The 25314-nt window shown below is 47.3% G+C and overlaps 1 protein-coding gene across 1 annotated transcript in view; it reads left to right on the top strand.

Annotated features, from left to right (window-relative positions):
• The first annotated feature begins 5453 nt into the window (after positions 1–5453).
• Positions 5454–25314, top strand: part of LOC105703268 (voltage-dependent calcium channel type A subunit alpha-1) — an 83518-nt gene continuing 63657 nt past the window's right edge. Inside the window, exon 1 of the mRNA XM_023432489.1 lies at positions 5454–5745. The gene's annotated coding sequence lies outside the window, so the exon portion shown is untranslated. The remainder of the gene's footprint in view (positions 5746–25314) is intronic.

The raw sequence follows: 25314 nt of genomic DNA, 5'->3' as shown, positions 1-25314 counted from the left end.
TAAACGTAACTCCTGGTCGCCACATCCTAGAGATGTCCTGGCTGCCACTGATGCTGGCCACTCGTCCTGGCGCGGATGAGATTTGTGGGATTCCACGAGATCTTTGCCATAAGGGGACCCTAAAAATAATACAGACGTCGCCGTATTTTACACCGACGAATATCCTGGCTCGACCTAATTGATCTCGCTCCGTCGATCGATTAGGAAGGGAAGAAGAGGACGTTTATTAGGCTCTCCGGGATCGGGCTCCTTAAGAGCGGCTTCGTATTACGGATTTAACGAGAAGGCCAATATATGGTCTTGCCGTGTGGTCCTGGCGTCTCGATTGGACGATAAACTGGCATCGGTATCAGTTACGCACTTGACAATTTTTCGAATTATTGATTAGATACTATTGTATTGTGGATAAAAGGTAGTCAAATATGGTCTCGCTGGATGTATCTAGGGTCTTGAACGAACGATTAAGTGGCACCGGTATCACTTTCGTAATTGATAATGTCCGAAATTTAATATTACCCATTCTTCCACAGATTGTAAATTTAAAACGTAGGCCAATGGCCTCGTTACATCAGTTCATTAAAAAAATGTCATTAGCTGGCAACTTTTCGACGTTAGGAGGCCTCACCGAGACGATACGGTTTCCCATGAGACAGAGAATTGTAAACTTCCAAAATATAAAATGCTAAAATACTTCAGAAGGTTATGGCTCGCCCTGAAATCAGCAGTTCTTGTAAGAGCCCATAATAGCGAAATAAAGTCGTCCTCGATGCTTCTGTACGCATCTTGGCAATATATCCGGGTAGTTCTTTAAATCGAACTGATTTCACGTATATCCAGCGATATCCCGCGATTATAGTTCCTCGCCGAGTCCGGTAGGAATCGGGAGTTACGGATGGAACTCGATACCGGCGCCATATCTCCTCGGGAAGATCCTCAGAGGGGCGTTCGAGATGTATCCGTAGAAGCATTCGATGGAATTTTCGAACTCGTAAATTCCTCTCTGGAAGGTCTACTTTCATTATCTCGGGGGGATCTATGTGTTCCGCGAGGGGCAGGGAGGGTCCCCTTTATACGAGCGCGTTATGGTGTTCATGGGTTATGGGAGGGTGGCTGGAGAGCGGCAGGGGTTGTGTGCAGGGGCAGGGCTGAAATCTGGGTCGCCCTGCACCGCGTGCAGGCCTGGAACTCGGTCAAGTTTTCTGCACCTGCAGGTCGCACGAACCTGCATCATTTTCTGCGGACTGGGGACCTCTTCTTCCTTTTTCCCCTCCTTATCCGTCTCGTCATCCATGCGGCAGGGTTATCTCGCGACTGGTGTCAAAGATCGTGTCAAAGGTCGCAGGATTCGACGGGTTCGATTTCTCCGAGGCCCGGCCGTTAATTATAAACCACTTTTGATACGGTTCGGCAGCGATGGCGCCTTTAATTTGGATATTTCGGGTCGAGCACTGATTCCGCTTCCACTCGCGCAGCTCGTCGCTGCTAATTGAAAAACTGCCTGAATAGGCGACCACTTGGGGCCGTAAAAATGGAGAACTGAGGGGGTAACGTCACAATTAAAGCCTGCTACAAACAGTACTTCCCTTAATCGCGTTCTGCGTAATTGCACGGAAAACGGATTCGCACCTTGGAACGTAAGGGGATGCCGAAGTCGATTGAAATCGACAATCGATCCGAGCGCCGTTTCGGGTAACGAAATGAAAACAGGCAGCGACGTTACCGGCCGTCACGACATCCCGTCAAAATAATTAGGAGATTATCTCCCCACGCTTGACAAATAACGCGAAATATTGCGATCATTCCTCGCGTTTGTCTACTCTATAGCTAAACTCGAAGTTTCGCCAAATACTGACGACCACTCGTCAAATACAGTTCCGTTATTTATTTTTTTTACATTTATTATAGTAGTATAGTATTATATTTTACTTACATTTATTATAATAGAAAGCTATCGTATCGTCATCTGCATCGAAGCCTTCCAACTGAATATAGTCCTTTACCTATAACCCTTTCATATCACCTTAACCCCACCTTCCCGAGTTATCTGAAATAACTTAATAATACATTTGTTACAAACAGAACGCGGTGCATGAAATTACAGTCGGCTCGAATAGAGACCCCGTTCGGACATACGACGAACGTCAAACCTCGTCGTAATTCTACCGCGTGTTATTATCGACCTCATCCCCTTAACGGCATCCGTCGAGCGTTACCCGGGATTGGGAGTCGCATATCCCCCCTTCCCCGCTGACGTAACGCTTTTCGAAACTTCGAAAAAGCCAGTGTCTTCCGAGTCCCGCCAGGGGGTGTCCCGATGGAGGGGGCTCCCTAAATAGTTGGCAACATCGATTTATTTTCGCGTACGGCCGCGTGTTCCGGCGTCCGCCCCCGAGGGTGGAAGTTCACCCCTCGGGGTGAGGGGCTCTAGGGGAGGAATTTCGTAGAAAGAGAGGAAAGTTTCGTACTAAAATCTGCCTGGTCGGTGGCGAATTCCCCCTCTCCTCCCGTGACAGCTGCTCCCGACGTGGGCCAACGTGGCGCCATTAATCGCGGATTATCCTGAGGAGTATCGCGGTATCCTATCGCGTGGCTGCGGCAATGTCAACGTCGACCGCAAACCCCCGTGTCTGCTCGTCACGTAACGCACCGTAACGCAATTAGAGCCATTTAGGTTAGGTTAGGTTACATCCGGTCGCGCTCGATCGTTTTACGATCGACGACACCTGGCCGATACGAGTCGAATGACTCAAAAATGGCGACTGCGCCTTGATTTCAGAAAAATGGCGCCCAAGGTACTTTCGCTCGGATGGAGGCGAATAAAGGAAACCATGTAACCTTCCGCGGGTGGACCGACGATGTTTCGTGCGATCTCCTCGACCGGGTGGTACAATTCGGTCGAAGGGATCTCGGAAGCACTCGCGTGTGGACGGAGGGTGGGTAGAAATGATATACCACGGCACGACTTGGCGTGCATCCGGTTTGACGTTACATTTATTATTCTTTAGGATTTATGTGGACAGATGTAATTAATTGTATATACATTACATGGGATCGCATTAGGACTGGAAAGTAACGATACTTACTGGGTGGGTCCGAGATTCGTGGCTAAGTGCTCGGAACAAAGTCGAGTACACATCTAGGTCCCGATTCTTGAGTTCATGGGTATTCTTTTCGCATACGAACAGATTCCCGTGAAAAATTTTGCATTGTTGCGAAGTCGGTCAACATTTGAAAGTCTTAATACGAAACTATTAATTTAGCATGCGAAAGTTGATCGTGTGGACTCGAGATTCGGGTCCTTGAAATGAGCACGCGTACGAGGCAAGATGAGGCGGAACAAGTGTCTCGTCCTTGGACGTGTACATGACGACAAACAAAATCGTTCGATGCAATGAATGATCTTAACGAATGGCATTGGGTAGGGCGTCGAACGATGCGAGGCTGTTTGCCGCATCTTCGATTGATCGTTCCACCCTTGTGTGTTCGTTTTGCCTCGTACGCGCTGGTGCTCGGATGCGTAACCTAACCCTCGCAGGGCCGTTCCCGAAGCGGCAATGGCCGCGGCGGTCGCGTCGTAGGGGCGCTTGAGTCGAAGATTCGAGCACGTTCGAACGGGCGGCCGTCGTTTGCCTCGGAGTCTCGGACAGGCCGCTCGATTCTGCTCGGTCGCGGGCATTCCCGGCCGAGCGGAGAGAGAGTACGGCGTCGGTACAACGGTAGTACGGGCGCCGGGGTTAATACGGTACGGCGCGTATCGGTATTGGTATTACGGTAGTACAGCACCCGGGGGAGGAGGGCGCGTGCGGCGGCCGGGGGGCAGCCCGCGGGGGGTCACGGAGTGCGCTGACCTACTGTTCCACATTCGCGCCGTTCCAGCCTTTCCGAAGTTCGAACCCAGAAACCCAGAGCCACTCTGCCCCACACCGGGAGGGGCGCCATCGGCCGCCGAGGAGAGTCGGCGCTCCTTCCGCGGCCGGTGCAGCGGGCCCGTGGCAACGCCCGGCTCCCCCGGAGGAGGATTAACCTCAAAGAGGTTAATTTCGCCGGACGCCTCCGCGAGCCGCGGCCCCGAATCCCCGGGTGACGCCGAGCCGCCCCGCCGGAAGAGGCGCGGGGTCCGCCGCGAGCCGAGCCGCCCCTATGTTTCGAACCTCGCCCGCCCGCGGCCCCCACTCGACTGACCGCGCATGCCCCGCCTCCCCCCGCAATGCCGAGCGGCGCACACCCCCGAAAGCACCAATCGCGAGCCGGCCGCGCACGCGCCCTAGAGCCTCGCGCCGCTCGCGCCATCTCTTGGCTCCGCGCCGCAACTAACCCCCACCGCGGAAAGCGCGCGAAGACCGAGTGCGGGAATCGCCCCGTTGAGCTCGCGGAATGGAACTTACCCAATCGTTTCAAAAGTTCTGGCATTTTCACGAGATCTGGATAAATCCAAATAATTAGTGGATCTTTTGGAATTATCCGATACGATTTAAAAGCTTCGCGGTCAATCTGTATGCGGTGAATGCCTCCTCAAGGAGGAACGTAATGGCGAACGGCTTCGCGATTGACATTGGACCGATGCGAGGTTTCGCGAAAGGAAACGCGAGTTCCTTGAGAACTGGGCACGAGGACCCGGCGAGGGGATTTTAAACTCGCTTGGTTTGGTAAATATTACCACTGAGTACGAAGCCACGAACATCGGACCTCTAAAAGTCCCGATTGTAAACACTCGGATAGTTTTTGCTAATGTAAACGCCTCGTCGAAAGTCGAGGCTAAACTCGACTCGTCGATGTTATCGAAATATAATCTCCCTCGGAAAAGCCCATTCAGATCGCCGTTAACAACTATTCCCTACAGTTTTAAACGCTCCACCTTATCAACCCGTTTACCACTTCCAGGGCTACATTCCCTTAATCTATTTCATACATTCCTCATCTTTAACCTCACCTCTTAGAAAACCCTCGAACCCCACTCCACACATAATCCTTCTCAAACAACCCCCATGCTTAACTCACCATGCCTGCAATTTTCTACATACTTCATAACTTCACAAACTCTACTTCACCTCATGTATCACCTAGTACCGATTACATCCGGCCCCATTATTCCTTCTCCTATGCTATCCTTTTATATACAGAAAAATAAAACGAGTCGGTCTCGGCTTCCACTCAGATATGCGTATAGCGGAGAAATGAATTCCGAGTAAAAATTCCCGAATTTCGTAATTCCGAAATCAGAGAATTCGAATTTCTTCTCCAGGCGACGGAACGGGGCCACGTGGGTCGCGGCCGGCCCTGAGCGGCGCGCTGGCGAGAGAGAGGGCCTCGGCGGTCACGTGGGCGCGAGAGAGACGGCGCTCGGCGGCGCAGGGTGGGGGGCGGAGAGGAGCGCAGTCTCGCGACCGACCCGCTGTGCGGCCACGAGCAGCCACGAGCCTCGACGCTCGCGCGTAGGTAGAGTGAGAGTGACTTCTGGCGAGCGGCGACGAGAAACGGTTGTCCCGGTGGGCCCGGAGAGGCGAAAACGCTCGCTCGGGGGTGATGCGCCGGTGGTACAGTGGTGGTTGACCGAGGGAGAGAGCAGGAGTGGGCGCGAGCCAGTGGAGTGCGGAGCAGCGGGCGGGGGTGGCCGAGGTGTTGACACGGTGTTTGAGTGGTGACGCTGCAAGGGAGCAGGGTGTTGCCACGGGGATCGCAGGCGGAGCGGAGGCAGAGAACGCATGTAGGAACATGGCCGCATCCAGCCCCTGCCTCCCTCTAGAGGTGAGCCACCGCCGAGAGGCGGCGGGTCCGAGAGGGGGTCGCGAGGGTTTCGGCTCTCCGGGTCTCCGAGCTCGCGGGGACCTGACCGCGGGGCCTTCTCGCTGCGAGCTCCCCCGAGAGAATGCGCGACCCGCGGGAGCGACGGAGACGCCGCGACCTCCGCGGCCCGAGAGCGAGAGAGACCGACCGACCGCGGAAAGCGTGCGCGTCGATTTCTAGTCCCCTGGATCGTTCGTCTCCACCGAAAATCTCAATAACGATGGGAAAAATCGAATTTGGTCTTCGCCTTGCAGATTTTCCGGGATTTAATTACACGGGCAGGGTTTAGAGAGAAATGCATCCCGGTCTTCCAAATTGTGCGGTCCTGTATTTCCAGGACCTGGGTCTAGATCGAGTTGTGACTATATTCGTTAGGGCGTTCTGATCGTATTCGCAAGGTCAGGATTAAGGACGATTTTGCTCCTCCCTGATCCCCGAGGACTCTCTCCTGGAACGAACTCCTGGGGTTGCGAGACCCGGTGCACCCATTCGGTAATGTGCGACCGACATTGCTCGTTGGGGAGGTTAGGCCGAACCTCTCAGGCGACGTGTCGGCGAATTTCGAGGTTGGACGTGGCTCGTCCGGGTGGGAGGGTAGAAACTGCAGGGCCGACGCTGCCTCCAGGGGTTCGATATCGCTCGGTCGAAAGGCTAGGACTAACCTCGCGCTTTACCTCGGTGACACTTGGGTGCGTTATGGGGGTGGAAGTATGGCGCTGGGTTTCCGGGCCATGGGGTGGATGCCCTCGACAGTGACCGGGCTTCGCATTTTTTATTCGACAGATTGGACTCTCCGATCTCTCGCGGGAAGCCTGAAGTAATATTAAACGTAATTCGCACTTTCTTCGTTTTTTTAAGCGAGACTTCGTAGGTCACCTATAGGTGAAGTCAACTCTCAAAGTATATACAAAAGAGAGACACTTATTTACATCTCTATTCTCACGGTTAATCAATGTTTATATTCCCGCACCCGTGTTGGCGTTGGCACGATTGTCTTAAACGTTGTATTTAATTTCCATAAGAAACTGGTCATCGACAAATGCTTCTGGCTCGTTATCATTGGTATCTCATCCCAGTTTTTTTTTTTGTTTTTTTAGTTATTTAGCGTCTATATTCATCTTGATGTTGTGCTCAAAACGTTTAGTACTGAACGTATAAGGAAATTTTGTGAAAGAATGGTTAAAGATCATTAATAACTATTCTCTTTATCTTGTAACTTATTTTGGCACGGCGTATATGCACCCATTTGTTTTTATTTCTCTTTTCTTTTTACTTTTTCTGAGATTTACGGTCGCCGTTTGATCGGGTCGGAGCGCGGAATTGTCGTGGAAAAATCGTTGACTTTCCGTCGGACCTCGCAGCCTCTTTGGACGGACTTGATCTAGTTTCCTCGAGCCACGATTCCGATCTGGAATTTTCAACGGATATGTCTGCTGGTTGGCTTGAAATGTTCCAAGCGAATAGCTCTGTTTTCGTGACTCGGATGCTCTGACAACTCGAATGGGATTAGTCGATACCGTGGCTGACTTCGATCGGCGATTTCTACTCCTAGTCCGCGATTTGCTCTTCGAAACTGGAGTGGGAAAATTCCATGAATTTCGCGACTCGACGGAAAAATTTCAAGCTTTTCATAATTCGAGTAAAAAAATTCCAAGCTTTTCATAATCCGAGTAAAAAAATGTCAAGCGTTTCATAATTCGCGTGGAAAATTCCAAGGTTTTCATAATTCGGGTAAAAAAAATCTGAGACCAAGAGTCCTTAAGGATACATTTTGTTATTGAATCGTCTGCTGGAATTAAAAAAGGGACATCTTAATTATTGACTTGTACAATCATTGATTTACATTTCCACCTAACATTTGTAAATCATCCTTTAAATAAATGTGGTAATAGGACACTGTTCAGTTCTGGAATTCCTATTATAAGGAAAACCGAGTCCTCTATCGGTACATACGTTTCTTGTTAGTTTTGTGTTATTAGTTTTTATCGTTATTGCTTGACTTTATCGAGTAGAATATTTCTATCGACCAGCAAGTCACATTAAAGTCGAATGCATCGGCCTCAAGAGCCCCAAAATTGACTGAAAAATAAATGGAAATTATAACAGAAAAATTGCACGCGATAATAGGAGGGAATAGAAAAGACCTGCTTGTCTAGAATTTTTTAAGACTTCCACCATACGTAGAAACAGGTAATTTGCAGTTCTCGAGAACATTAGCTTTTGTGGTGAAACTCAGTAGGGCGAATAATTGAAAGCGGCTCGGCGCGTGTCGCCGATTAATAATCGGCAAGTCAATTATAAACCGAGGATCGGACCACTAGCTTTATCCCAGGCACTAATTTCGGTAAATAGTGGCGCGAACTAGGAGGCGTATTCTATTATTCGTATTCCTGTAACGAGCAAGAAAAGGGTCCTTCGTTTTTTTCCCAAAAAATTTACTGCCTTCGTTAAAATCGGCTTGCCCTGATGGCCGGGGAAAAATACACGCACTGGCGGATGCAACTTTATGGATCGATGGATGGGCTCCCTTCCATAGGAGACTAATTCCACTTCGTGTTCCCTGGCTCATCCAATTTTTATGGAGAGACGAGGAGTCCTCGAAGGATCGCGTATTTTTCGAATCGCCATTACAATATTCTATAATTTATTTTGTGTGTCTTTGAATTCATTAATATAAAATACAAAAGTATTTACACGAGGATGCAATTTTATGGATCGATAGATGGGCTCCCTTCCATAGGAGACTAATTCCACTTCGTGTTCCCTGGCTCATCCAATTTTTATAGAGAGACAAGGAGTCCTCGAAGGATCGCGTATTTTTCGAATCGCCATAATAATATTCTATAATTTATTTTGTGTGTCTTTGAATTCATTAATTTAAAATTCAAAAGTACTTACCCGAGGATGCAATTTTATGGATCGATGGATGGGCTCCCTTCCATAGGAGACTAATTCCACTTCGTGTTCCCTGGCTCATTCAATTTTTATGGAGAGCCGAGGCATCCTCGAATGGTCGCGTATTTTTCGAATCGCCATAATGATATTCGATAATTTGTTTCGTGTAGCTTTGAATAAATTAATGTAAAATATAAAAATACATGAGGATGTGCCTTTATGGCTCGATAAACAGACTCGCATCCATGGGAGATTAATTCTATCCCGTGTTTCTTCTTTCGTTCATTTTTTATGGAGAGTCGGCGGAAGCTCCTCGAGGTGTCCTGGAAGGATCGCGTGTCCTCTGAATCGTCGCCGTAATTAAAACCGATGATTCGATCCCCGTATCTTTGAGTCAGTTAGTTACCTCGGTTATGCACGAATTAAATCTACATTTAATTAGACTGAAGCATTGCAATCCGCGACCCGATACCCTTTGAGACTCGGGTCCGCGTTGACGGTAAGCTTGGCCTTGGGCTGCAATTAATACGCGAAATGTGGCCGATAAATTAACGTCCGTGGGTGTGATTAATAGAATACGTGGCTTTGTGATCGCCCACGGTCGCAATTTATACGGTCACAAAGTTACCGAAAGTTTCAGCGCGTTCTGTAACGACGTGCAAGCTTCGAGGAAAATGTCCCCACCAAAGGCGAGCTTATTGATCGGATTCCCCTGGAATTGTTTGAAGAATATCCACCATTAGAGGTGAAATTTTTAACTAATAAAGGATCATTTTCTAACCGCTGAAAGAATACAATTAATTACGATGATCTGCATTTTTTTTTTCTAACCGGACAATGTCCCAGTTATGTTTTCTTAGTCTTTAACTGGAGACCTCACCCTTTTATTTACTTATTTTCTTTTTTTCGTACATTTTACACATTTTTGCGGTCAGTTCCACAATATATGCCCTCAGCCAGAAGGAGGTCGGAATTCCCACCGAAGAATTCCGACCTTACGGTGCAATCCGACAATTGAGCAAATAAGCTTTATTAACACGTTCAATGCCGTAGGGGTCTCCAGTGACCGACAACCGTATTATAACAACTTGCTTGACAATTGATTTGGCACCAATGTGCTAATAGGATCAATCTATCAAATTCTCAAGGCTGCCCTGTAACAGTTTGCGTTTACTCCGTTCCGGCCCAACGACTGTTTTTCTCGATTTCCGATAGATCCGCTTATGATAAAAAGTGTCACTTTTATCAGGCTTACGTTCGTCAGTCTTTGCATTAAAAAATGTCCTTTCACCTCAGAAATGAAATTAAACCTCGCACTTTAAAACTTAATGTACGCGTGAATCTTCCACATTAAACCAAATTATTGAATGCACTAATTTCCAAATGACCTGACATCGTATCAATTTTGCGTTTATCAGCTAAACTCGCGAAATCGTTAACGCAAGGCCCACGAGACCAGTTCCGTGATAACCGACCCCTCTCATCATTGAAAAATAATTCTTCGACAGATGTGGATGCAATCTGCACCTACTTCCCACCACCCGCCTTTCCAAGGATGCACTCCGCTAATTGGCCCCCCAGAAATTCGATTTCTGGCTCGACTCGGAGACGGTAAAAAATCACGGCGCGGGGAATCCTCGAATTCTCTAATGGGGCACCTTCGCGAGGTATCGACCGGACCGGAAATAGAGCCGAATCGTTGTCGAGCATTCCCGGGGCCGAGGTGCAATCGGCGGATGCGTCGAGGCGGATCGCGTACGCGCGGTTCTGGTATCGATCGCGACGATTCCTCTGGAACGATCGTACGTCGCCACGTGTCCGACGTCCTTTTCAATTTACGAGATCGACCAGTCGCCTCCTCCCTCCCGGCGCCGCCGGTATGCCTTTTTTATAACGCTCTATCGTCCTATCTATTTGCCCGCCGAGCCACCCCCGTCGCGCTTTGCCCCATCCCTGGCGCTTCCTCCTCCGCTCTTTTTTCCCTCGCCTCGTTCTCTACTTTTTTTCTTTTTTTTTTGTCCCCGGCGTGGCTCACGCAATCGCGCGGTTACGTAATGACCAATCGAATCATGCCCACCCCCGATAACGTAACCTCGATTCCCGGCGCGATCGTCCGTCCCCCCAAAAATCATTCCGCTCGAACAAAGCGACCCACGCGCTGCCAACTCGCCGCGCGGCTTTTCGGTACACCGACCATATCGACCAAGGGCCATTCCGGATACGCCCCTGTTAACGCCGCCTCTGGAGCGACGTTGAGATCAACCCTTTACTTCCTTAGGCTCGGCGAGATTCATAGGCAAATCCTGGGGAGACTGTTTCGAGATAAAGATTTCGGAAAAAAAAAAAAAACGTAAATGAGCGCTTTGGTAGGAGTAATGCAACTTTGGGGCTGTTCATATTGACTGTATGACCTATTCAAGTCTTTTAACAAGGGCCATTTTAGGAACGGTCCTGTTAACGATGCCTGTGGAGAACTTTGAGATCCCTTTGCTTCATCGGGTCGAAAATTTCTAGGAAAATACTCGAGAGCTCTTTCAAGTGATGTTCAGGTGTAATGGTAATTTTTAACTCTTTACAGAAGCTTCTTTAGTATAATTCATGTCGTTTAGGGTGTTAAATACCTGGTGAATTTATTCCTTTTTAATGTGAATTGGTTATTTTTAACACTTTTCAGGGGAGGTTTGCGAGAGAGGATCGAGTGCGGTATTGGGGTAGTTCTGTTGACGTTTGGGGTGTTGACTGTCTGAGGAATTTAATCCTTCGCTGGAGATGAGCCGCTATTAGGTTTGGGGATGAATATTCGGGGAATCGTACTATAAGGTAAGGGTGGTTTTGGGAATTACGGAGTTTGCGTTCAACATTGGCAAGCGTTACCTCAACCCTTCGGTAGGGCTGGAATACGACGCTGATTTCCCATCCTGCGCAGTTTTCTCTTTCCCTTTAGGCAGCCTTATATTAAAAAAAAAAAAAAAAAGAAAATATATACTGCTCCCTTTCATCAGCCAGTGTTAACGCAGTTCACACGATGGAACCCTGGTCTACAGGGGGCTTAGCGAAACGCCATTTTTTATTACGCCAAATCTGCTTAAACCCCCTCCCTGGGCAAAAAGATTGCCGCTCGTCAAATCGGGGCAAATGAAAAATGTTTACCTTAAACCTTTTAACAACTAAGTGGCCCCACACAGGTATTTTGACGCGGTGGTTGCTTTGCGAAACTCTGCTATTTTTTTTTTATACGACCCCCAAGTCCGCTCGAACTACTCTCCAACGATTCTGAGAAAAAGGTCCTTTCAGGGGTGAGCGAAAAATTCGTGAAAAATCCCTTCGCAGGACGAAACCTATAGTAAGGGGTGCTCGAAAGACCACCCCGAGAATCCAATATTTCCACGGCGGAAACGACAAATCGCGCTTAATTCTATCGAACACCCCACTATCGGTCACGCAAGATCTCAGGGATCGGTGACAATTAACATAGTTCTCGGTGCAGTCGCGTAACCCTCTTTTAACAATTGCCCCGCACGAAAAAAGAAATCCTGAGTAATTTGACCTGACGCGCCTGGTTAAAAAATGATCTAGTTATTAATGAGAAAGTCTGATTAATATGACTATCAAATTCTGGTCACTGCAGTCTAAATATACTAAATATCTTTATCAGACTTCTAGACTACTAAATTGATTATTAATAGAAGATTCTTGTTCCTCTACTCAAAAGTTCTTATTAAATTTACCAGAAAAGGTAATGACGCAACTGGATAATAGTAGAAATATCTGATACTTTCGACCAGAAAACTAGTAAGGGCATGTTTAATCCAATCTAGTTAAAATAATCGGATAATTCTAGTTATGTCGATTTTTTGTTGAGAGCGTGAACTGACGACGAAACAGAGTTCCTCCCTTTCCTGGAGAAGGGCGCGGACAAGGAATTTCGGGGAAATAAAATGAAAACACAATTTAACCCCCGCCAAGGCACTCGGGGTCTGAATGAACGGGGTCCTTTCTTCTCCTTGACAATTAACTACAATCTAGGCAGCCCCTACCGCAACGACCCCTCCCCCTGCACCAAGCCATTGCGGGGGTGGTTTAGCCCCCCTTTTCCCTGTTCTCCTCCTTCTCCTTCAAAAGAGGAAATTAAAACACAAGTAAACGAGAAAAATAGGGGAAAAAGTGTGTCCTTCCGCGGTGGGAAAATATTTATCCAACGATGGGCAGATTGGACGGTGGGTTTTCGGATACTTGGTGGATTTTCACGATGGCTCGCGTGAATAGCGCGGCATCATGTTGGTACCGTAAATAGAAGGGCCTCGACCTTATTTACGCCATAATATTTCGTTTTCCTCTTTTTCTTTTTTTTTTTCTTCTTTTTCTACCCCCGAGAAAATGCACAAATCCTTGAGCGTCGGTACTTGAGAGCCCAAAAGGTGTAATTCGAAAACTCGGTCGGTACGTTTCCCTGCGGCAAGTGCGGCCTCATGTCGGCCGCATAAATAGACGTCACTTGAATGGGAATATTTTGGATTTATATTTACTAGTCTTTGTTTTTTCGTGCCATCCTGGGTATTTTATGTGGTACCGATGAAACATTCAGGAGCTGCCTGGCACGTCGCCGGTTTCCGGAAACGCTTCAAATGTGGCGAAAGTTCCGGATTTCAAATTTGCTCAGTGAAACCGAAACGTTCCTGTTAATATATTTTATTTTATTTTACTCTTGTCCGATTTTTGAGCATGAACGAGAATATTCTTTAATGTAGATATCTAGTCTCTTAGGCCCGCTACGAATGTTTTATCCACTTCTACGTTTAATTAGCGCGGAAAATCGCTCCGAGGAAGATGGAATTTCGAAATGCCTCGGTGAAATTAAAATGTGGCTGGGAATTATCTTTTTCTTTTTTCTTTTTACTTTTGTCTGGTCCTTGAGCATGAACGAGAGTACTCCTCGATGCAGATGTACAGCCCCTTAGGCGGAGGAAAAATATTTTATTCACCCCTACCCTTTATTAGCCCGATGAGAAATTAATTTCCTTATTAAGCGGTTCTATTTGTCGAACTAAAATATATTCCCCGATCGGGGGATTTCATCTCGCTCTAGGACCACGCCAAAATATTATGCATGACGTGCTCGTGATCCCTCATTGCGCCAGTTAATAACTCACAGGTTCATTGCAATTTCATTGATATTGATAACAAGCCCCGCAGGACCTTCATTTTTTATCACGTCCCACCCATTCGCTCGAGAAGTCATCAATCAATCCGTCTAGGAGATTTCTGCACCGTAAATGAGAAGCGCGAGAAATCATAAATTCTTGGCCATCCTCAGATTTATCCTCCGCAGATTAAATCGAAAAGAAAATCCTTCTTTTCTCAGGATCAAATATCACCATGTATCGTTTCCATCTATCTGTTCAATGATTCAATCATATGTTTCCAATGATGACCCCACAAAACTTGCACCACCTGTGCTTGAAAAGGATCGCGTCGCTCTCATAAACCGAAGAATTCTTGGCGAATCCTATTTTCTTTCTCCTTCTCGTGTCCTTCTTCGCGCCTATTTCCGGTAATTCCGTTGCAAGTTTAATGTGGAGCCACTGTTTACCCCCTCACGTTGTGGCCACAACGTGCAGGATGTAGGAAAAAGGTTCGAAATCGGGTAAAAAAATTCCTTTCTGATTTGTGGATCAGGACATCCGCGCCAGGACATGCCTGGAAAGCACTCGGCTCGCCGAGTTATATTTTTAAAAATGATTTATAATTTTTTCGGAATTTTTCTCCGTATATTTAGTCGTTTAGCAGAAACGGTTGCACATCTCGGGAGAAGAAGGGACTCATGGAACTACCCTTGTTCATCGCAAACCCACCGGGAGAAAAATTGTCGATGACGTCGGGATTGTTCCGCGGTTTCATGCCGGGTATTCAACCGGGAACGAGCTACCCCGTCTGTTTCTCAACAATAGCTATTTAATTAGTTGCAGGGAACGGTTCCGTCCTTTAAACAATTCACTACTCAGCCGCTGCACCTGTCTCACGAAGGAGATACCTGCGGAGATGGAATCTTGACTTCAGAGGAGCTTTTAGCTAATACATTTGAGAAGGTGGATTGAATCTAGCAAAAGGGGGGATTCGCAGTTCTAACATCAAATAAAATAATCGCTTACCCTATTATTAGACTTATAGACCATTAGACACTTATAGATCTTTTTAACCTATTTCCCTATACACTATTTTAACCATTCGCCGTGTAAAGTATTAGATTTCAAGAGATATCTCGCATTAAGATATGCAAATCGTCGAGAACTGTTCATCGGAATCACCGAAAATTCAACATGGTCATTCCGTTGTACTCATCGTTATGCAAGATACCCGCGATCCTCTTTTTGGCAATATTTCCGGAAACGAGGAATAATTTTTGCCAAAGGTTGACAATTTTGTGACGGCATCCGCCTCACCTTCGCCCTCTCGGTTCTAGAGGGTTGCTTCCAAGGGGTGCCCCATGATCGGTCCTGGGCACCCCAGGGGGTGGCGCGTCGCGGTAAGGGGTGGCCGCGTCCTCGCGGACGCGCCGCAACCCTCGGCGGCGCGGAATAACACGGCTCGATGCACCCCCGTGGGGATCGCGGGGGGAGGCGCCGCGAGGCCGCGATTGGTAGACGCGCGTCAGCGTGGAGCGCCACGTGTGACGAGCCGTTAGGGGTAGGTTTCAGTTGGCAGGACTGGCATCGCCGCGGGTTGGGGCGCGCTCCGGGAGGGCGGCCGGCTCTGGGCCGAAGGGGCACCGGGGAGGGCGCAGGGGCGAAAGGGCGGCATGAATGAACGATCGATAGGTATATAGTCACTCGCCACCCTGGTACACACCTTTCGTGTACTTTCGCCGAGGCGTCTCCCTCCCTCTTACGTAGGCCCGGTCTGTCGAGCCTTTCGAGGGCCACCCCCCGGGTAGGGGGTCGCTCGACTGCATATCGTCGCCGCGAGATTAATGTCCGCCACGGTCCCCCGATTTGGATCTCTCCGGGGTGGTCGAATCTCTTACAGGATTTGATCCATTTTTTCAACCCCTATGTTTTCTTTCCCCGGTAATCTTTGGGGTTGCCGAATTTTGAACCAGAGGGGGGTTTAGAAAGACTAGCTTGGGAGTGACGGGTATTTTCTAGGAGCCTTCCTTTCCTAAGGGAGGAGGGTTTAGAAAATATTGTTTACGCGAAAGAATAATACTGAAAATATTCAATGATAGGGACGTTTATGACCAGGACTCGGAAAGAAGGCGGTCGGACTTTGACGTTTACAAATGCCTCGCTTTGCCCCATTTAACCGGACTCGGCGGTAACTCATCGAAAATCGTGTCGCTGATACACCCTGACTGCTCCCCTCCGTGGATGCGTCCTGGCCAGTCATCGCCGGCTAGATTTACGATTTCTGAAATATACGTTCAATTTATTACCGTTTATTCGATATTACAGAAGAATCCTCGTGGAATATTTATCCAAGTTCCATCTAAAATTACTACACGTCTCTCGTATATTTTAGGTCCCTACCTCTTAAGGTGATACGACATTCACTGGTTTTTTTAATTACCGGTTAACGTATCAATTAATACACGTTTTAGTTTAATATGCATTCATGTCAGGTATCGTAATTTCACTTGCCAGTTAATTCTTTACGAAATCAAGGAATTCCATCGAGTGGTTCGAAATATATGAGCAATGCCGAACAGCGTGGATGACGATGCCCTACTTACTCTCGATAATAAAATATCAGAAATGAATAAATAATAATAATTGGATGCACATTTGGCGTTGGCGATAAATCCCACCTCCCTGCATGCAGAGGGTGCGTCCAGAGCAGACATCGGCGGATCGATTTACAATGACCGTGTAACGTGCCCGGTGTAATCGATAACAAGGCCGGTAATTAGGGCGCTTAGTTTTCCCTGGAAAGCGTATTACTTTTCGGACGTCCTTTCTATGTATCTCGGAACGGGGAAGAGTCATAATTACCGCGACGGAGGCCTCGTTACGCGTCCTGGAAATAGTTCTGATGTAAACGATGCGCCGCCGGATCGTTACGTTATAGCCCGTGGATTCGCGGAATTCCGTGATTAAAACATGGCGAATGTACCCTGGCAAGGATGCACTTACCTGGAAACAACGCTTACGTGTACACGCGGGTGTACAGGATGAGTCAGCCTGGCCGTTACGACAAACACCAAACTGCCGCTACGAGGACAATCCCGGTTGTTAATAATTTTCTGGCCCGGTGTTCACGTTAATGAACCCGGTTAACTGCATCCCTTGCACTTTTACCGAGTTCTCCCGAATTCGGGACAATTCGTCCTGCACTCACGAGCCCTCTATCGATCTATGACGAAGCGCCGCCGTAATGGCCGCGCGCTCGATAAGCGCGAAGAAATTAACAAGCTTAAACGAGGAACAAGAAAATGCCCGGTTTATCGGGACCTGAAGAGAGTTGGGAACAACCGAGGATTCAAGTTTCTCCTGCGAGGAGGCTTTTAAGACTCGGAGGCCTCTTCGAGTACTCTCGATGATAAAATTATGCTTTTACTCCGTGAGGTGCTTTCGAAATTAAGTATACGTTTTATGCACTTATACTTACGCTTACATCTAACCGGGCACGTGATAATATATTATCAGGCTTGTGATTTGACTTTTTCGACGAGACTTTGTGGCGCGGTAATACGCTAAGGAGAGCGTTATTCCGTGAATTAATTTGCGCCATAGAAAATGAAATAACGATGATAGAAGTAAGAAGTAAAAATGACAATGTCCGGAACGACCGGTACAAAACGGGCCACGGGATTTCTTGAAAGGGTTATTAAGAATAATTAATAATATCTAATAATTCTTTCTATTGTCCATTTTTAAGATTAATCGGTCTTTAATTGCGGGACATTTACCGAGGGCGTAATTGGCATTCTAACGTGGCCCTATATTTGGGGCAAGATGCGCTATTCTGGCCCGGGGTGTCCTTTCTAGGACAGAAGGGGGGATGCTGACAAATTGCGGGAATCTCGAGGATCTATCCTTGGCGCCGCGACGTCCTTCGGAACGTCGCGGGGAAGAGGTCCGCACTATGCGTAGGGAATGTCGACCGGATATGGGCGAGCTTCCTTGCGTGTGGGTGCGTACGGCGGGGGCGTCGCGGGGGCGTCCTGGCGTCCGCCTCGAATCTCCTGGCACTACTTGGCAAGTGGCGGAGACATCGCGACGCCACCACCGACCTTACCATTGACAAGGGCAGTCTTTCGATTTATTAAGTCGCCGGTGTCGTCCGAGCGTCGTCATCTTCGCTTTTTACGCGGAACGAGGTTAAACAAGGAAACATCGCAGAGGCCTGCCTTGATCGTCCCGAAACGACGTCATTATCCTCGCACAATGCGTGCGATGCCCGAACTGGTGGAAATAATCCGCGGTACCTCCTATTTAATTGCACCGCCTTACCCTGGAACTGAAACGGTGTTAAGGGGGGAATTACACCGTAAAGCGGGTCAATTATCCCTCGGCCGAAGCGGCTCGAGTAATGAAAATGCGCGAAATTGAATACCACCGACCGTTTTAATAATTCTCGGGTGCACTTCAACCGCGTACTGTTACTTCGACTTCTTCTTCTTGTTTTTTTTTTTTTTTTTTAATTTAGCCGCGCCACGTACATCCGACTTGGTAGGAAACCGGCAGCATTCGGGGGTCCACCATTTATTTTCTTCCCACCTTTTACTTCGCATGCTCCCTCCCCATTTAATTCGGCCGTGCGTTAGCTGCGTCGCAGCTGGGACGGGCATTATGTCAGTAGTAACTCCTCAAGTGCACTCAGACACGCGGAAATGCCGCACTATAAACGCGGAGCGCGTCTGGAGGCGGAAACACGGATAATGGTCTGACTGACGCAACCTTACTCCACTTGCAGACGGCCGGCTCGGAGCGGTTAGCACTGCGGAACGCCCGCCAGTAGTGGTAGTCGGCGTGCTGGTCAGACGCGACTACAGGAGCCGCTGTAGTCATCATTAAGGGGATACGAAAGTGCCTTCAGAGGGATTAATCGTTAATGAAACTTTTCTCCGAACCGTGTGTATCGTTTCATACTTAATAACGTGAATATGGAGGCTATAAGAAAAGTCCTGACGCCCCATTTTTTGTATAATATTGTTGAAATATCTATAAATAAATTTTGGAAAAATTGACACTTTAGGGGGGTTAGAATTTTCCTTGTAGCCTCCATATTGAATTTGAAACGATTCGGTAGACCCAGTTCGGAGGAAAAATTTCACAAACTATTGATATCTCAGATGCCACTTTCACATCGCCTTAATTGAGTCGTGAGTTGCCAAGAAGACGTTCGGGATCGGTGAAGCCTAGGACAAGGTGAAGCGACAGGGATCTTGACGTCACCGTTAATGATTTAACGAATTCTTGCTTCGGGTCGCGCTAATTCGGCGAACGCTCCCTCGTTAATTAACGGCCCCGTTTCGCGGGCTTCCGAGAGGGGCCAATCCAAATGGGAGTTTCGGTGCTCGCTCGCGGCCAATCAGTTGACTTCGCGGGGCAAACTTGCCGAAGAAGTTAGAGCCTCCCAGTCGCGTAAGCCCCCTCGTAATAGTTATAATTATTAACGGTAACAACCGGGGAGCTGATTCCTCGCCGGCCGGGGCGCGACACGGTCGCTCGATGGAGGACCAATATAGCGAGCTGACCAGCCGTGTCCTGAACGCTTTTTTTTTATACTACCCGACATCGATAACCCCCCGTGTAAAAGCTAACATCCTCGCCCACGTAACTGGCCTCGCCTCGTCCGTCCCGATACTCTAAAAAAAAATGCAGAAATTAATACAAACAACTGAACAAATCTCGATGCAAACTGCGTGGAGGACAACTCACACCGTGCCAACGAGGAAATGGAAAAAGCCCTGCTCCCGATGTCACCGGATCAAACAATGGTCGTCGACCAGGAAGAAGACCACTCAGGAATTCCCTAAAAAATGGTTTAATTAATACGAACCCTGAAGAAACCTCTATGTAAACTATATGGAGGAAAAGTTTGCCTTATATCGAGGAAATGGAAAAAGTGTGGTTCCCGATGTTACCAAATCGACCAATGGTTCCCGACCAGGAAGAAGACCCCTCGGGAATAGGTCATCGGCAGCCAATCGGGGCCCTCTCCTTCCGGCGGGCAGTCGCCGTATGAAAACTCCGCTTAAGTTTCGCGCCGAAACGAGGTTAAGTTCCTAAAGTGCTGATCGGCCGAGGAACACTCACCAGTCAGTGCTCGGGACTGCCTCGAGTGTCGTTAACTATGCAAAATCTATTCCTGGCAACTCACTGCGATGACACACCCACGCCCCCTCCCATCGGGTATCTCGCTTTTAGGCCCGGCTTTAAGATCCCTTTCGGCCCTCGGCTTGACAAAGGATTTCCTCCCTTGCCGCGGGCGAACTCTCGAAATTGGCCCACGGCGCCTTCTCTCCTGGGTTATCGTCGATTTGACGACACCGATCCTCTCCCCCCCGCCTCCCAGGTTTCTCGCAATCGTTTCAATAGACTTCCCTCGTCAGCCTCGAGGTCTCGGTAATGGCGTAATCACTGGGTAATGTCCCTTTAGCCGTAACCTTCTCGCGTGTCTCCCCCTTATTACGGGTACACGCGTGCCCCGGGTGTGTACACGCGTGTGCGCGAGTTGCTTGGTCAATTTTCATTAAATCTACATAATAACGAGCGTTACTGCCTCGCTCGAAACCACTTTTAATCACCCGCGGATAAACAAGTGGGGGGGCCTCGTTAAACGTTGCGTAAGCATCGCGAAGGCTGCTCGACGGGACGGAGATAATCATTTTTTTAATAAATAACGGATTGCAAGGCCTGCAACTACGCGTTATTAACCTTACACATTTAACCAATTATCCGAGTAGAAGAATTAAATTCGGTAAGACTGAAATTTTTATCGAACGAGAACGGTGACTCCTGGCGCAGGGGGGTGACGCCTGAAAAACAACCCCTTGTGGGAAATCGAGGACGAGCTGCTCCCTAGGGTGACGTGCCCCCGTAAATGCTCTCGTTGCTTTTTGTTCCTTCTTCCTGTTTTTTCTTTTTTTTTTTTCGTTCCTTTAATTTTTGTCCAGACCCGCGCTCCGATAACTCTCCACTTTACAGAGGGCGGCCGCGCCGGGGATGGACTCGGTTTCCGGCAGGCGATCACGGTTCTTCAATTAGTGTCTCGGGCCCGATTCATCCGGCCTGACAGTCGTTCCACCTTTTTCCATTATCGGATCGGATCTCGAGCACTTTCCCCGTCAGACTTCTACTTATCGCTTTCACGCGCCGCGCGCGCGCCTCGAGGGCCCGACTCAACCCTGTTTGCACTACTCGCTGTTTACTCTTGCGCGGGGATTAATCCCTGGCCCGTGTATGCGTATATACGGCGCAGTAACGCGATTTTACCCCGATTTCGAGACACTTGGAATAATGCCCGCTGATTACGCGACTCCGGGCTGAAACTTCCTTCCGAGGCCGAGTCACTTCCAGCTGGATAGGGATCCAAGCTAATTGGAGAAATCTCGACGAGATGCATCTTCCATGTTACAACAATTAAATCCCTTGGCTGATATGAACTTCGATTGAAAATCTACGAAGACCTGAGGGAGACTTATATTTAAGTGGGAATATTAAGTATAGTTAATCTACAAAAGGAAGATCAGGTATTTGTGACCATTTTGGGGAGATTTTTAATCCGTGCAAGGACTGTTAAGTCATTAAATCGATTATCGCGTGTCAAATATAAATAAAATTCAGTTTAATAGGTATTTACGTAAATCTTAATGGACGATACATTGAAGTGAACGTCGGTAGAATCTTGAAAGTCGTACAAAAGGATATCAATATATTAATGTATTTCAGTGGTGAAATTTTCCCCTCCCTTGATGGTATTCACCCGATTCTATAAGTTGCTAGACTTGATCTTGACCGGCGCTGATAGGAGGGTTATGAATCGGAGATAAAACCTACGCTTGGGGGTTGATCTTGTATCTTCGGTGAGAGTGCTCGCTTCTCGCACTTTCATCTCACGTGAGTTTATTCACCCGATTTCATATCCTCCGGGGGAAAATCGCTAAACTGACAATGTAGGAGAAGAGGCTTAGAGTGTGAACGTACCTTATGCGATCGTACTACAATGCTTGAGAAACGGTTTGAATTTATAACTCATATCGTACAAACGAAAAATTGATGAAAAGCTGCAAGTTCAATATACATGACATAGTGCTCGCTTATCATCAGTAAATAACACGAATGTAACTATAAAAGCCATATTGATCTGGAATGAAATTAAATTTGTTACAAATTTGCGCATTCGTTCCTTCGATCTTTCTTTCCATTTTTATACATCGTTCCTATTTTACATATCCTACGTGAAGTACTTCATATTTTCGTCCAAGTAAAAGTTGCAAAATCGAGTTGCTGCCTTTTAATATTTACCCTAAATTCGAGGTATTAAATCACCCCTTTGGTCGTGATAACATAGCGGACATTTTCAAACGCGCTTCCCGAGAGTATATGAATTTTTCGTCGGCACGGGGTAAATTTAAATGGAAATGTGCAAAGGGATTTGGCCGGTTCGAGGGTTGATCCGCGTGTCATGGCGAGCGAGGGAGGTGAACACGATGAACATGCTCAAAATACCGAAAAGGGAACGTCGCATCTCAAGGATCATCAAATTAAGTCCGGGCACATTTAATATAGCTGCACTTAAATCGTGATGATTTCTCTTACTGAATTAATTTCCGGGGAAATAAATATTTATACGAATTTAAATTTGGGTGCGCCAGAAATCGCGATGAATGGCTCGCGAATTAATATTCTCGCGAGGATTGAAAAGCGCAGAATGGTGTAGAGAAAAATGAGCATCGAACATTTAGGGACCATCACATCTCAAAGATCGTGAAATTAAATCCGGGCAGTTTTAATTCAGCACCGCTTAAATCGTGGTGATTTTCGTTAAAGAATTAATTTATAATGGAATATAATAAATTTTTACACAAGTTTAAATTTGGGAGCGCCGCGAATCATGACGAATGGTTCGCGAATTAATCTTCTCGCGAGAGTTGAAAAGCGTATAAAAGTGTAGAAGAAAATAAGCGTCGAAGAATTGGGCGCAGTTCTGTTTGCGACATTCCATCTTCATCTAATTATCTGCTTCCTCGATATTAATGTCGGTCATATATACCGAATTGGACGAATCGAGGGGGAAAATGGCGGATGCGTGAGTGCATATACGCAGGTCGCGCCCACGCGCGTGCACATACGCGCAGTGACCTCCGCCTTTTCCGGGGAGATCGACCAAACGGTAATTTTTCAGGAGTCTGTAGGCGGTTTATTACGGCCGGACATTTCCTCCAGGATCGCTTTGTGCTCTCTTTGCACCTTGGAATCCCCTCGGTGTCTCCCCGCGTGTCTTTGGGATTTAATGAATTTTTTAAGCCCCCCAGTCCGGCCCCAAGAAGACCGGGACTTAACCAATTAGTTAATTGGACATTCGAAGCATTGAAAAACAAATGTATGGCGTGCTTATATATACATACGCATATGCATATATATACATATATACACGCGCGGTGACCTCTGCCTCTTTCGAGCAAATAGACCAGAACGGTAATTTTGCTGGGGCATGTAGGCGGCTTATTCCTGCCATCCCTCCACCCCCTCCCCTGCATATTCTATATCCCCAAATTGCTTCGATTTTTTCCTCGTAAGAAGTCACATACATAGGTAATCTTATACAATATCGTAATAAACGTCCATCTGTTTAATATACGTATACAGGGTAATGTAAAGAGATAGTGGTTCGATTCTTAGTTAAACGGTACTCATAATTATTAAGGTATGGTTGTAGTCTTTTTTTCTAATCCTCAACTACTTATCAGATTATCAGATATACCCAACTTTAATTTCTACGCGTTACGATTATTCCGGCGAGCAGGATGTATGTGTAAAATGAGGGAGGTACGTTATCATTATTTTCATCATGCTCGTCAATACGTTTAATATGAAATGAATTTCGTCAAATGGACATTCAATTTTGATTCTCCGAATACATCTTTATTAAGCGGCATTGATGTTCATGGAATTCACCGAAATACCGGCGCGTATATTTTTCCGACTATGCAGGGCGGCAGAATTTCTTATTAATATATATGTAGATGTATATATATACATATATACGGAGACTCCCACGAAGAGAGCTTCAGGCTCTGTAGACAAATAGGCCAGAACGGTAATTTTGCTAAAGCATGTTGGCGACATATTACCCCCTGATACTCCTCCAGCCCCTTCCTCGGCAAATTCGAAACTTCTACACACCCTCGATTCTTTTTTCCGCAGAAAGGTGCAAACATATACATGGTCATCGGATATACTCAACTTGAATTTTTATTTATACCTTTAATATAATTTTCATTATCGAAATACGTCTTAATTAAACGGCGTTCATGCCCATGGGATCCGCCGCAGCACCAGGGCGTACATTTTTTTCCGCGGGGTAGAATTTCTTATTAATATACATGTATACACGCCCGCGCAGTTAACTTCTGGCTCTCGCAGGCAAATAGACCAGAACGGTAATTTTGCTAAGGCATGTAGGCGGCTTATTACCCGTGGCCATCTCCAGGATCCCCCCCCGTACTCTTTGCACCCCCGGGCTCCCTCTTTGCGCGTGTTTACACGGAGCTTAATGCACGGACAAAGCTATTAGTGCTATTTACGAGGCCTCGCGTCTCGGTATTAGAACGTCTGGATGTCTCTCCCCCCTCGCCGCCCTCTCGCGCTAATTGCACGAGGCCTCCATTCCGCGGAATTCCACGTAAGCTCGAAAAGCTCCACGGTCGGACGGTGCACTCGGCTGAATGCGGAGACTTCATTGTCGACTTCTTCCCCCGACTGCGACAGACCGAGTATTAATACCGGCGAGCTTAAAAAGGGGCCAAAACGCTTTGAGGGTGCGTCAATGGGGCGCTTTTAATGGCTATATCTCACGTGTGGGCCCGGAAGGGAGGTTTTCGTGAGACACCGCCTTAACCTCGAAACCCACTGATTAGTAAATACGTTTACTTCCGGTTCATATACATCCGTACCGCATGTACAACGTATCCATGCGCTGACGAAAATGACGGCTTTTTAAATTTAAACCCGAGTATTCGTACAATTTCGTATCACTTCCTTATCGGTATGGATTGGAAAGTAGATAAAACCTTAACTCCTGTCAGACACACCCCCTTAAGGTCGGTCTAAGCCGACGCATTTAATTTTTTTCTGTCACACTTTAGAGGCTGATCGAACTTATCCGTACGATATATATTATGCGTCTGTGAATCTGTCAGAATTAATTGTTCTTAGATATATATCTGGGTATTTTTATATTTCTGCGTCAGTTACGTATAAGTACTTTCACGGAAATGTATGACCGAATGGCATAAAAATCGAAGAGGAGACGCTTTTAGAGTGTAACATGAAGAGTAGCGTTTCGAATTCGATCTTCTTAGAGAGAGGGTGCATCTGGCAGGGAGGAAATTTTGATGCACCACTCTATCGCACTTTGGCAGGCCCGTTTTTCCATGATCCAATTTTCCAGGCCCCGGATGCGGTGTCTTTA

The sequence above is a fragment of the Orussus abietinus genome, unplaced genomic scaffold (genome assembly GCF_000612105.2).
Source record: "Orussus abietinus isolate OABI.00-Male unplaced genomic scaffold, Oabi_2.0 scaffold331, whole genome shotgun sequence".
Classification (NCBI taxonomy): domain Eukaryota; kingdom Metazoa; phylum Arthropoda; class Insecta; order Hymenoptera; family Orussidae; genus Orussus; species Orussus abietinus.
The sequence above is the reverse complement of the archived record's forward strand: the minus strand, read 5'-3'. Positions and strand labels throughout refer to the sequence as shown.